Here is a 13,549-nt window from a genome sequence, read left to right as displayed (position 1 = left end):
TGACTGAGCTCTGCTGATTACAGACAGCATTTTGTCAGAGTCATTAGAAAAGGGCAAAGATGGTAAGAATTTAATGGCCAAATTAGAGTTATTGGACAATGTGTTATATGATAATATAAAGAAAGAGAGAGAAAAAACATATTGTGCAGATCAAACTATTTGTGCTGATAGATGTCAATAATGACAGCTAGATTTTCACTACCTTTTGGGCTTCCGATGAAGGTCATATATTAGGCTGTAAATCTGTTCCAAAGTGATGTTCTGTGTTTCCATCTATACATTTGTAACAATTACTTTCCCCCTTTGGTGACATAAACTCTCATAGGAAATGCCACCCTTGTTCTCCTTTAATTTTTCAATTTTTCAAAACTGAAACAACAGCAACAACAACTACAAAAGTGCATTCATGCTTTGCAGAGAAAACCGTACCATGCACACTTGGGGTATCTGTAGAATTTAAAAAAAAAAAAATCAAAAAGGCTGTCACAAGCACAATATTGAAACTTTGTTTTGCAGGGATCATATGCCTTAAATCGCTTAGTCACAACTGCGATTTAAACTTTTCTGAGGCCTTCCTGTTGATCCCACTGCCTGTGTACTGTACATAACAGCCAAAAACACAGGAAATAAAAATAGATTATATGAAGAAGTCCATTCTCGTAGATTGGAAATACAGAACTCCACATAATGAAAAGAATTCTCTATGAAGCTCTCTTTGTGAACAAATACTTACTATGCAAAAATAAAAATGAAGAGCATACAAAGAAAACTTTGCCAATGAGCAAAAGAGAGTGGAAGATCAGGAACAGATAATTAAGCATGTGATTTGTATATATGATTCACTGAATGTATCCTGAAGAAGTCTGTAATACAGAAGTCTCCTTGTCAGCTTGATTCATTTTGCATGGCATGTTACAAGCTACATTCCAAAAGGGAGTAACATCAGGACTTGCGTTTTGGGGAGGCCTTTTGGGGTTAGTACATGAGATGATGATGAAGATGATGAAGATGATGATGGCAATAATCATAAGAATATAAAGCCTCCAAGATTAAGAAAGGTCAAGTGGTCTATGGAATTAAAAACTTTATAAGAACATAAGAAATAGTGTGTTAAGAATCTTTAAGAGTTAAAGCATTCATATTGCTTCTTAAGGCCTAAAAAAGTACACTCAAAAGCCTGAAAAAATTTGCTTTGGGGATTTGGGGGTGTCCCCCAAAAGTATGCTGGTAAGCCATCTTGCAGTTCTCAAAACATTTCCATTTAGACTCCTGATACTAGTCATCACCTCTGCTTGTCTTTTCATACTTAACGGGGTTTAATCGTACTGGATGAGGGTCTGATTTGCTTTCATTGTAGGTTACTTTGGAGTGAGTATAAGGCAGTCATCCGTCCAGTGAGGAGAGTTTGCAGAATGGGGTTGGGATAAAAAAAAAAAATCAAAATGATGGCCAATAGTTGTACAGTCAACACACATACATAAAGATAAATGTTTTTTTTTACTGTGCAATTTGGTTGCTATCGTGACTTTTTAGATCTCTCTCAGCACCTTGGAGTCTGGCAGATGTACCCCAAGTACAAAACCTACCTGCCAGCTAGTGTTGGACCGTTATGACTGAGCATTCTTGGTCCCTCAATTCCAATACATCTGGAGATTTTAAGACTTTGTAAGAGATGGTAAGAATGATATATATAGTACATATATACTATATAGTACATGATATACAAATATAGCTTCTTCCTGCTAAGTTGAGAGCAGAAATGCAGAGTTACAGTATAGAAGGCTGAGCAAGCATGCTCCTCTCAAACCCACAGGCAAAGAAGAAAGCTAATAGTGAAATGAAACCATGAAACTGCAATCCTATCCTTCTGAGAAATATGCTTATGCAATACTATTACAGCTGCATTCATACCCAGCAATATAGTCTGAAGAATTTTCAGAAATTCCAGATATATATTTCATTTTCTCAGCATTTGGCTTCCTTCTTCTTTTTGCATTTGGTTAGAGAAATAAATACGATCTGAGTTCCTGAACCCGTTAAAGCAAAATTGTATATGATCCTGAGGAGAGGCTCTGTGTAATACCTCACATTATTAATTCCTGTGTCTCTCACATACAGGTAGTCCTTGGCCTATAACCCCAGCTGGACCAGAATTTCCACTTCTAAGCAAGGAGGTTGTTAAGTGGGTTGCACCTAATGTTATGACCTTTTTGCTACGGTTGTTAAGCAAGTCACTGAAGTTAAGTTAAGCAGGCATTGTGAATATGACTTCCCCCATTGACTTTGCTTGTTGGAAGCTGGCTGGGAAGGTTGCAAATGGTGACTGCATAACCCCAGGATGCTACAACAGTTGCAAATATACGCTGGTTGCCAAGGACTCAAATTTTGATCTTACGACAGTGGGGATGCTACAGCATTTCTAAGAGTGAGGACCGACTGCAAGTCAATTTTTCAGTGCAGTTGTAACTTCACACAGTTGCTAAATGAATATTTGAAAGTTGAGGACTACCTGTAATTCTTTTCTATAATTTCCTCATTTAATTCAAGATGAAATTGAGATAGTCAACCACTAGTTGAGGATAAGATGGAAGCAAGTTGGAAGCAACGCATTTCATGCACGTATGTGATTTTTATTTGCTTCTGTGACCAATGACGGAAGGGGACTGAAAATATATCTCTGGGGCATTTAATTTCTTTTCCCCAGGCTCTTAAGCAACTCCTCTGTAGTTGTTCCTTGTTACAAATTGTAAAATTAAACATGTTCAAAGTTTCGGAATTCCCACGTCATCTGGTGTTCAAACACTTGCAGTTGTAAGGAAGGAATTGTTTTCAAACTAGCAACATTTTGAGAAGAAGGGCATTAGAGCAATAGGTAATTTTTGTGCACATCTCAACAATGTTTTAGAAGTTGTCCTTGGCAAACAATTCAAGCCAACCATGAAAAAGGACATACTGTGAGTGTTATAAAATTGGCACTTATTTCTTTAAAAGGATGATAGCACATTTCTGTCCAAGTGGGAGCTCTTTTTCATTTTATTATTTTTTTTAAAAAAACATGTAGTGAAGAAGAATCCATGCCTTCTGAAAAACAGCTGGGTCCAACAAATGCAACAACTTAACAGGTTCAACAAGATTCTTCTAGAAGTACAAAGGTGACAGACCCTGCAACTGAACTGATGTAATGGTGGGATTAGAATGCTAGTGATGGCAAAGGTCAGGCAGAGTAAAGCAAGTCCATCTTGACAGGTTCAAGATACAAGAATGAGATGGAGCAGTAACAGCAGCCACAGTAAAGTCTTACTGTAGGTGTTTAGCAGAAGATGCTAAAAGTGTTTAGCAGAAGATGCCACAGCCCAAAGGTGTTTAACAGAAGATGCCACAGCCCAAAAGGAAAATGCTGCAATGAGGAATGCAAATGCTGAAGAGTGTCCAGACCTGTAGCCACTGTGTAGAGAGGGGAAAGCAAAATTCCAGGACAGACTTAAAGCTGACATCCTAAAGATGTATTAGAATTTATTTCAGGAACATGATGAAAGCTGGAATGAATGGGCATTTATGTCACTTTTGATTTCATTCACTTTGTCTTTTTTCCCAAATTTATATTAATATCTGCATTAGTTTGTGATATTTTTGTATGGATATTCTCTTAAGTGTATTTTTGCAAATGATTTTACCTGGGTGCACTCTTCCAATATGTTTATGGGTTCTTCTTTATCTAGATGGGGTGATATCAATTTCATTTCAACCATCACCAAACATATGAAAAAGGGAACATCAGATCATCCACTATTTTCTCTATTTGGACTTCCAGGAATTACATTACAGTAATGCTATGGTTGTCAACAGTATGTTTCAAGTGCATTTATTGTTTCACCCACAATCATATTTGAAATAGCTACTACAGCTCAAACATCACATAGTTTATTGTCTTCAATGAAAGAAAGAGTTTTCAATGGATACATTAAACTGAAACTCAATGAATGACAGAATCCTTTCAGTCAAATGTTCGTAAAACACAATAATGGTGTTTTTGGGGCTCCAAATATTAAGTTTCCTTTCAAGCAGTATTGGGATATATCAGCATTATTTTTAAAGCAGGACTTCTTCCAACATGATATCACTATGTAGTCTACTTCTGGATATAGATGAAAGGTTTTGTGTGAGTTTTGAATGATTTGTTAAAAGAAAACATTACAGAACTACTTCATATTTATTGGGTGTGGATGCACTGTATGGGATGCAATTGAGATTGTCATTGAACCGTGACCTCAGCTAGGTTTTTAAAAAAATATGTTCTAAAGCAATATTTTCTGCTAGAACATTTGTTCTGAGAAATTTGCAAGGCACATTCAGTGAATTTATCTGATCACTCTCAGACAGATCTCAGAAATTTATATATCATATTTATATAGCTACCCATCTCACAAACACATAACTCTAGGTAGCATACATTAAAAAATACAACCATAATTGTTTTCTCCATAATATATAGAATGTATAATATTCTTCAAAATATACAATACCATACATAAAGATATAAGCTAAAAAGCCATTTCTTCATTTATTCCTTTCTCATATGACTGAAATAAATGTTTTTTTTTTTAATTTCCCCTATCTATTTCAATGGATGTGTTTTATACTTACTATTTTAACCTTCTGATTTTATTTTAACATATTTAGCTTTTTTATTTTTATCATTTGAAATGTTTTAATAAACAACTGACTACCCCAATCTTGCAGGAATACATACACAAAAGAAAAAAAGAAAAGAAAAAAAGGGAAGAATTTAAGAGACTTTTGAAACTAGAGGAATGTAGTTACACTCTTGCAGACTAACTAGTTTCTCCAGCTGAAAATTGACTTTACTGTAACTATTCATGAAAGTCACTGTTACTAATGAGCTGTAATTTGTTGTTCTTATTAAATGCTGGCTGTCTATTTTTGCAGAAACACATTTAATGCCTACACACACAAGGTCCATTTCCAGATACCTCTCAAGATTTGGCAGTAGTTCCCCCAAGCTTATGCCCAAAGTGTTCCGGTTTTGTGTTTGTACCCAACCATGTTCATGAGAAATGATGTGTTTGCTGCATGCTAATTAGGAGGCAGACAAATGCAGGTCACAAAGACAAAAGTAAAGCTTTTCCGGAAAAAGACAAACTTGTGATTTGGGAAAGAAAAGACAGGAAGTTTTAAATGTGAAGAACAGAGAGGACTAAAACCCATGTTGTCTTCCGGAAGGAAGATGATCTTTTAGGATATTCAGTGAAATGAACATTGCATTAATCCATTTTTTGTTGTTTGGCTTTCATTGCAAGATGAATAATTGCAATAATAATTAAAAACATTCTTTCATATCTGGGGACTAGAATAAGAGCTATGCTAGGTAAGACATAGCACAGTCAAGTGATTAGAAAACTTTCAGAGCTGAGGAGGTACTTAAAATTCCCTGCAGCTCAGAATGGCAGCTGCTTCCTTAGCATTTTGTAACCATTAGTAAATGCCAGCAACTTTTTCACTTAAGAAACATGTTAGCTATGTGGTTTTAATGTTCAGATATATTGCAACCCAAGGCAACTTTCTCTCTCTCACACACCCCTTTTTAAATTAACTTTCCATATCCAATTTGAACTCAGAGCCCTGTACATGCACTCTTTAAAAAAAAAATCTAAATTATGTAGGTGGGCCCATTCTGTAGTGGAATGTCTGTTCAAGCAATGAAACCTTCCCACCAAGCTGCTTGTTTTTTTAATTTTCTTCCTCAAGTGGGTATTAAAGAAGAAAATCATTTTGAAGTAATTGAAATGAAAAGAGGAGACAGTCCAGAGCAGCAGTACGGTGTTTTGAACCAAGCTTCTGTGCCACATTTTGTATCTATTACTCTAAACTAATCCATGCTATTCCATAACCTTTCAAGTGAATTCAATCCTACCACTCCAATTCCTGAAACTGTGGAGCATTAATAATTACATATTTGATTCACCTTGGAATCAACTTTCATTAGTGTGGTGTCATTTAAATTCTGGGAAATTTAGCATAGTTAAAAAAAATACAAATTCAGTGAAGTGATTTGTTTAGTCAGTTGTTTCTTTCAGCAAGAGTTTAAACTTCATAAAGAGGAGGGGTAAATTAATCAACACACTTGAAAACACAAGGCATTTTATCATTTTCTGCAAAGTGAGATTGTAGCTGATTTGCAGCTGTGAGGTTTTGCTGTTCCAATATAATTCTATAGCTGCTGATAATTTTAAAAATAGCCCCAAATACCAGGATTAGGCAAATTATACTCAAAACTCAGGTTCTACTGCATAACAACAGCATATCTATGAAATGACTGAAATTCCATGTTTCCCTTAAATGCCCAGCATATTTGTAGCAATATTGGTATGAAAAAGATCAAAGTGTTCCTTTCAGAAATGTGAGCTTGTGCAAACTCAGGGTAAAACTGAGTTTTGTAGTGACAGTTGTAAAAAGAAGCACTCAAAAGTTAGTTGGATAACAACTGTTATCTTTTGGGAAATCAGCAAAAAAAAAAAAACAATTGTGTGTTTTTCACATCCTCGTAAGACTTTGTAACCGGCAGATTATTATTTTTAAAAATTGTATTTTTACACTGATGAATTAAAAAAAGTCACAGCAGTTTATAGCAATGTAGAAAAAGCATACTAGTAATCAGAGCTCATAGTAAACACCATTAAAATTAAAAACAAAGTTGTAAAGGAAGAATAACATAATCACAAAATAAATAAATATATAAACAACAAAAGGAACACAATAGTTATACTGAACATTTTTTTAAATGGTAGCAATTAATTAGTTCCATCTTAAACAGCTTTTTTAAACAGCAAAAACTGCAGTAAGTACAATTATTTCAAATCAGCTTCAGTACATTTCAGTATAAATGAGGACATGTTGCATTACTGTTTGTCCACTTTTTACCAAATGTTTTAAGAAAACAATAATAGAAACAAGATTGTTATTCATTAACAGAAGATAAATCAATACTTATAGTTTCTCAGATTATTGGCAATCTTAGCTCCAATTTGTTTTTCATTCAGAAAGCAGTAATGTCCTACTAGACTAGACAATACAGTGAGAGTGCACACAAAGAGACAGAAACATGAAAATGTTTCTCTGTCCAGGTGACCCATTTTTTTCTGACAAAATTATTTTCTTTATTCAGGTTTCAAAAATTAATGAACTGTTACTACTGGTAATATATCCTCCTCAAAGACAACTTCCCAAATAAATTTTAAAAACCCCTTCCACACAGAAGGGATATTCTCTCTCTCCCCCTCTCCCCCTCCCTCCCTCCCTCCCTCTCTCTCTCTCTCTCTCTCTCTTTCTTTCTCTCTCTCTCTCTCATACACACACAAACCCAATAAATTTATTTATACATTGATTTATATGCAGCTTCCTCCTGAGATTCTAGGCAGTTTCACAAAACAAATAAACCCAAATATCTTTAAAATATTAATCACTTCAGCAAAATCAAATACATTGTGTGGCCTAAATGAAATAATTTATCCCTGACTGGTTTTAGAAACTTCCAATTATTTGAATATTACAGATGTTTAGTAAGCTGCTTAGATCATAAAAGTGCAACAGCATAGAACAGTATTTCTCAATCTCAGCAACTTTAAATAGGTGGACTTCAGCTCCCAGAATTCACCAACCAGCGATATTGCCCTAGTGAAAGGATCAGGTTTGGGAAAGAATTTCAGAACTGCCCATTCTGTTGGTCACATGGATTGCTGGGGCTTACAGCCTAAACTATCTTATAACTAAAAAGTTAAAGTCTATCAAGCATGTTTTCAATGATACTTCAGAACTGTCTGATTCCTAATTTCCATTTTAATTTGGTTATATTTTATTTTATTAGCACTTGAAATTAATGCAATTCTCCATCAGCCCAACAAAATTGAGAATGATTATTTTCCCATTTAGTTTTTAAGAGGGGGCGAAAAAAGGAAGAAATAAGTTTTGCTTAGCAATGCAGAATTTCTCAAAGCTTCTTGATTCTAATTAAATTACCAAGCCTGTTAAGTACATGGGCCATCATGAGTATTAAATTAACTTTCTCAGGAGCCATTAAGTAGAAATGATTATGATCCCTTTTCAGGAAAAAAAGAAGGAAAAGAATATAAGAAAGGAGGAGAGGGGGAAAAAAACCCCAAACCTTGAATTCTTGAATTTAGGAATATTAAATTGCAGTAAATTGTTACAAAGTGATTGGTTGTTGTTTTTTTTTAAAAGTTAAGGATTGCCATGCTCAGCAACTGAGAGCATATTTTGTTCTGAAATTACTTAATTGAATCTCTTTTATCTCTGTCTCTAGCCCTGAAATCTTACTAGCTTTCTCCAAGACAGCATGATGTATAGTCATATTACTCTCATGTGAATTTTGGATTGAAGGTGATGATTTTTCTCTGTGAAAGAAGTGCCACCAATGAAACTGATTAGCTCTCACTTTTTGAAAGCAAAGAAAAGTAGTTTTGGCTTGAAAAAAAAAAGTAATATTGACCTGGGGAGCAATAAAAGAATGGATAATCAACATATGGCTCATTTTGTCATATTCTGCATTTACTTTATATTTTATTTCAGCCTCTAAGTGGCAATTGGAATATTAAATAAGCCATTCTCTTGGAATGTTATTTATATGGATAGATCAAGTGTAAAAACTGTAACACCCTATTGATACCTCTGTCATTCAAGCAACAATTTTCAATGCTAACATTTTCAAAGTAGAAACATTGTCTCATAAGAAATAGTCTTACAATCTGATCCTATTTGTGTGAACTTGCCAGTCAATTCATAGTGCTAAATGGATTTATTCTACAGTAACATATTCTTAAAGTTTCAGCTTCACTCAATCTGATATGTATTGGATGATCTATGTATCCTCTTCTCTTACATCTCTCATGAGCTTCTTCCTGGCCTTCTTCTTAAGCAGAGTTCTTAACATTCTGAAGCAAATTTAGCTACATACTGCACTTATTTCATAGACAAGAATATATACTGTAGATCCTTTACCATTTTCTATGATGGGGCCTTCAATTGAAATTGACTATTAAGATGTTCTCTGTTGGTTGATAAGCCTGTTCATTTCTCTCTGCTACTGTTAACAAAAGGGAACCACAAATGTTAGGGTGATTGTATCTGGGCTGCAAAAATTTACAGGACCACTAGATAGCAGCCAAGAGAATATATTTTTTTCTTTATTTCTTTGCTGCCATTTAGTGTCTGTGTAGAATTGTGCAGATTCTGTAGAGTTATTTTCACTTTTAACCTTGGACAATAGCTGGGGTGAGTCAAATTGCAAATACTGTTTAGCAGACTAGTTTCCATTTTGTTTAGTACAGTATCTGGGTTGGGGCCAAAGAAAGCTCTAGCAAATTCTGCAGTGAATGTGCTTGAGAACTGTTTTGCATGGAAACAGCCTTTACCTCAGAAACAGATCAGATTACCAAGTTTTTAACCTGCTGAGTCTATGCCACTCTTTCAGGCACTCTGCTGGCTTACAGTTAGTGGTGGGATTCAGCTGGTTTGCACCAATTCAGCAAAACCTGTAGCTAATTTTTTGTTGCCCAGACCCAAAATGGACTTCCAGAAGTGGCCTCCAAACAGAGAACTGGTTGTTCACATATTTGAATCCTACCACTGCTTACAGTAGTCATTTGTTAATGGTAACAGCTAGAGAAGATTTCAAAGTTAGAACAAATGTTCCTTCTCTTATTTATATTAAGTGGAGTACATATCCCTGAGTGTTTTGTTAATAAACTCAGTTGTTTAAAGTTCAGCTAGTGTGTTATGAACCAAGGTTATTCCTATGGCCCAACCAATAGACCTACTGGTCTAAAATTAATGAAAAGTGGGGAGAAAGCTATAAATTATAGGTCCAGTTGTATAGAATAAAGAAGATGACCTTGATGTGATATGCAGAAGCTGTTGACTAGACAAAAGTTTCAAATCCAGAATATCTGTATTCTGAAAATAGATAATATTTGAAAGCAACTCAGACAGATGCCTCCATAATTCACTAAACTATAAGGAGGAGGAGGAGGAGGAGGAGGAGGAGGAGGAGGAGGAGAAGGGGGTCTAGTACAATCAGACTTGCAAGATTCTGTATCACTAAGATACCCAATCTCAATTAAAGTATTTTTAGCTTTACTATGGAGTTTATTTCATGATCTGGACAACCTGAAGGGGCTGACATCTATTGTGAATTGAATCTCAGTGATGAAGTAGGTAAATTTAAAGAAGATTTTAGTAATCCCCAAGTTCCATCGCAAGAAGACAATAATTAAGAGATGGATGAAAGTTTTCAAAAGGTCCCTAGAATTCCTTAATGATATAATATCAACACATACAATGTAGAGCCCGAACAGTAAAGACAGTTAAGCACCCTATCTTGGGCAACACAAGTTTATAAGTGTTGAAGTCATCCTAAGTGACATATGGGTATTTACTGCTGTGTCACTAATATATTACTTTGTCAATTAGCATAATTGAGTGACAAAGATTTGATACACGGGAGGCATTGAATGAGATGCCTTGAATATAAAATACTAGCATATATTAATGAATTGCATAGCAAAGATGCTTAGAGTATACCTATGTGGCTATATTTCGTTCCTTTTCTGATTTTTGAAGGTGAATAAAGGTTGACTTACAAGAATTACAGGATGGAGCAGGAACAATACCTTCTTTGACTAGCAGGCTGACTGAGCAAAGCCGAACACGCTGACAATTCTTTCTTCCTTTCATTACTATAAAATGTATTGGACCATGTCATCTATTAGTCTTGTAATTGTATCACAAGGTAATTAATAAGATTTCACATTATAGCAATACACAGTAGGTATAATGCACATTGGACCTGTTGCACTGCAATGAATTTCCCATTGTTACCATAAGGACTAGAAATGTTTTCTTTAAAAGAAAGAAAGAAAGAAAGAAAGAAAGAAAGAAAGAAAGAAAGAAAGAAAGAAAGAAAGAAAGAAAGAAAGAAAGAAAGAAAACATTTAAAGAACTGTATTCTGCAACCAATTTTACACTGAGCCCCCACTTGTGCAGAATGTAGCAAATGCCCAATACAGTTTCAACAAATTTCTAGAGGTTTGACCACAAAATGTCAGAGAAATATGAAATCTCTATGTTATTCTTCTCCATATTAGCAGGTAAGCAAAACAGTTCCCAGGGACAAACTGTGGTAAACTCTCCTCTGCAGTAGCTCCCTTAATGGCAGCAGTTCAATACATTAATCACCCACTTTTCTCCATTTCACCAAAAATTCTTTTTTAGAAGTTTGTAGAGAACTCCTATGGAGGATAATGATAATATAACTGCTGATACAGCTTGCTATGCTCTGTTACCCCATGGCACAGTTTTTGATTGCTGAAAATGTACAGTAGATGATTGGCAAGTCCTAGTATCAGGCTATGGTTAAATGTAAGGAAAACTAAACTAAGGCCAAATAAGTACAACAACCAGCCTCGGGACCAACAAGGAAGACAATGAAGTAGAGGTTACTGTTTGCCTCTTGGCATTGATCCTCAACATCACAGGGTTCATTAGCCAGGAAATACACCATAGATTTGCACTTGATAGAGGTGCAATGAAGACCTTGGAAACTATATTCAAAAGCCATCAGTGTCTATACCTACAAAGGTATACCTACACCATACCTACAAATTGTGCAGGCAGTGGTTTTCCCTATGGATATGTTCTGTGCTTGCCATTTCTGAGTAATATCACTCATTAGAGTGTATACGAAGCCAATCTTCTTTCTTGTGCCTAACAGCCACCCTTGGGCTCTTTAAACAATGTGAACCTGTATTTAAGAGTAAGAATGAACTTGAATACCCATATGAAATCTCCTAAAAGTTAATGAAATGGACTTAGCTGTAGTCATTATCATATTTGTAGCTACTTGTAGTCATGACTCTAATTTATTATGGTATCCGTTTTCTTCCATGACACTTCCAACATTTGCATGTATAACAGAAAACATATATCTTATGTTCCTGGATAGCACTAAGATAAGGATACCTGGATTTGTTTCATGTCCACTTGTTTAGCAACTGATTAATGTCCACTTGTTTAGCAACTGTTCAAAGTTATGATGAGGCCGATGAATGAGATGAACTTACAGTGGGTTCTGGTAGTTATGGCCTTTACACCATCCTTGAGGACACATGATCATGATTTGGGTTGTGGCTCCCAATTACCACTGGTAAGTGAGGATCACCTGTATCTTTCCTGTCACAAAGGGTCAGCCTTACCAGATAGACCAGACAGGAGACATGACCTGATGAGCTACTTCTATTTTATGATAAGGCTATATTAACAGAAGTTTCCAAAAACTGAAAGTACGAATCTGCTTTACAACCTCAGAAAGGGTCCTTTCTGAGCCTCTTGCTCTGCCCACTGTCCAACTGTGGTCTGTGCCCTCTCTTATCTGACCATTCCCCAGGCAGCATCTCTTTGCCTACTCTCCAAAGCTTTGTCCCACATGCCGTTACACAAAGGCTTGAAACCTGTTTTTAAAAGCATATAAAAGGAAAATCCCGAGCATTCAAACTTTATCCAAATTTCTTAGATTTTAGATCTTAGATTTTTATAGGATTGTATGCAGGTGTGTGCTCTTTTCTTTTTGTAACTTTACAGAACTGATGTTGCGGCTGGTGATGACTTGAAGTGAAATGGCTTTTAGATCAGTGGTTCTCAACCTGTGGGTCGGGACCCCATTTGGGGTCAAACGACCATTTCACAGGGGTCGCCAAACAATGCAGTCCGCCATTTTTTCCCCTTTTCCTTAGCTGTGCTACTCACTTTTATTCTATTGGCTTTTGAAAGCCAACAGAATAGACTCTCTTGAATAGAGTCTAATTCTATTGGCTTTCAAAAGCCAATAGAAATTGTCCAGGCTGTCTCTGCCCTGCTGAGCCCGCCAAAACTCCCATTCTGCAAACGGTGCCGCAAGTTGTCTGCAGTGAAGGCGAGCTGTCTGGAAGCTTCCACCCCTCCCTGCTGAGCAACTACTAAAAATGTAAGTAAAAGAGGGCCAGGGGTGGGAGGTGGGAGCTGGCGGGCGCAGGGAGGGTTGCTGGCACGCGGGTGCCTTACGTCCCATGGGCTGGCCCAGCTGGTGGCCCAGCCAGTGGTCGGCCTGCGCCGTCTCTGCCGCTTGCCAGCTACGCCTCGGCCAGCACAGGGGGTGGCATCATGCATGTGCGGCACTCCCGGGCAGGGAAAGTCCTCGACTTACGATTGGTTGAGTAGTCCTCGACTTACGACCGGTTGGGGGTCGCGGCATTAAAAAGGTTGAGAACCACTGTTTTAGATGATATGCCAGTTTTCTTCAACTTGGCATCTTCTAAATATGTAAAATGAGGACTAAGATTGTTGAGAGCACCATGCTGACTCTGTAAATTGCTTAGAGAGGGCTGTAAAGTGCTGTGGAGTGGTATACAAGTCTATTGCAACTCCCATTAACCAAGTCAATATAATTTATACTGTAATTATATAAATTGGTAAAAGCTATTTT

This window comes from Crotalus tigris, unplaced genomic scaffold, assembly GCF_016545835.1.
Source record: "Crotalus tigris isolate CLP2741 ecotype Arizona unplaced genomic scaffold, ASM1654583v1 scf7180000017850.1813134, whole genome shotgun sequence".
In the NCBI taxonomy this organism is placed as follows: Eukaryota; Metazoa; Chordata; class Lepidosauria; order Squamata; family Viperidae; genus Crotalus; species Crotalus tigris.
This window is presented reverse-complemented; position numbering follows the sequence as displayed.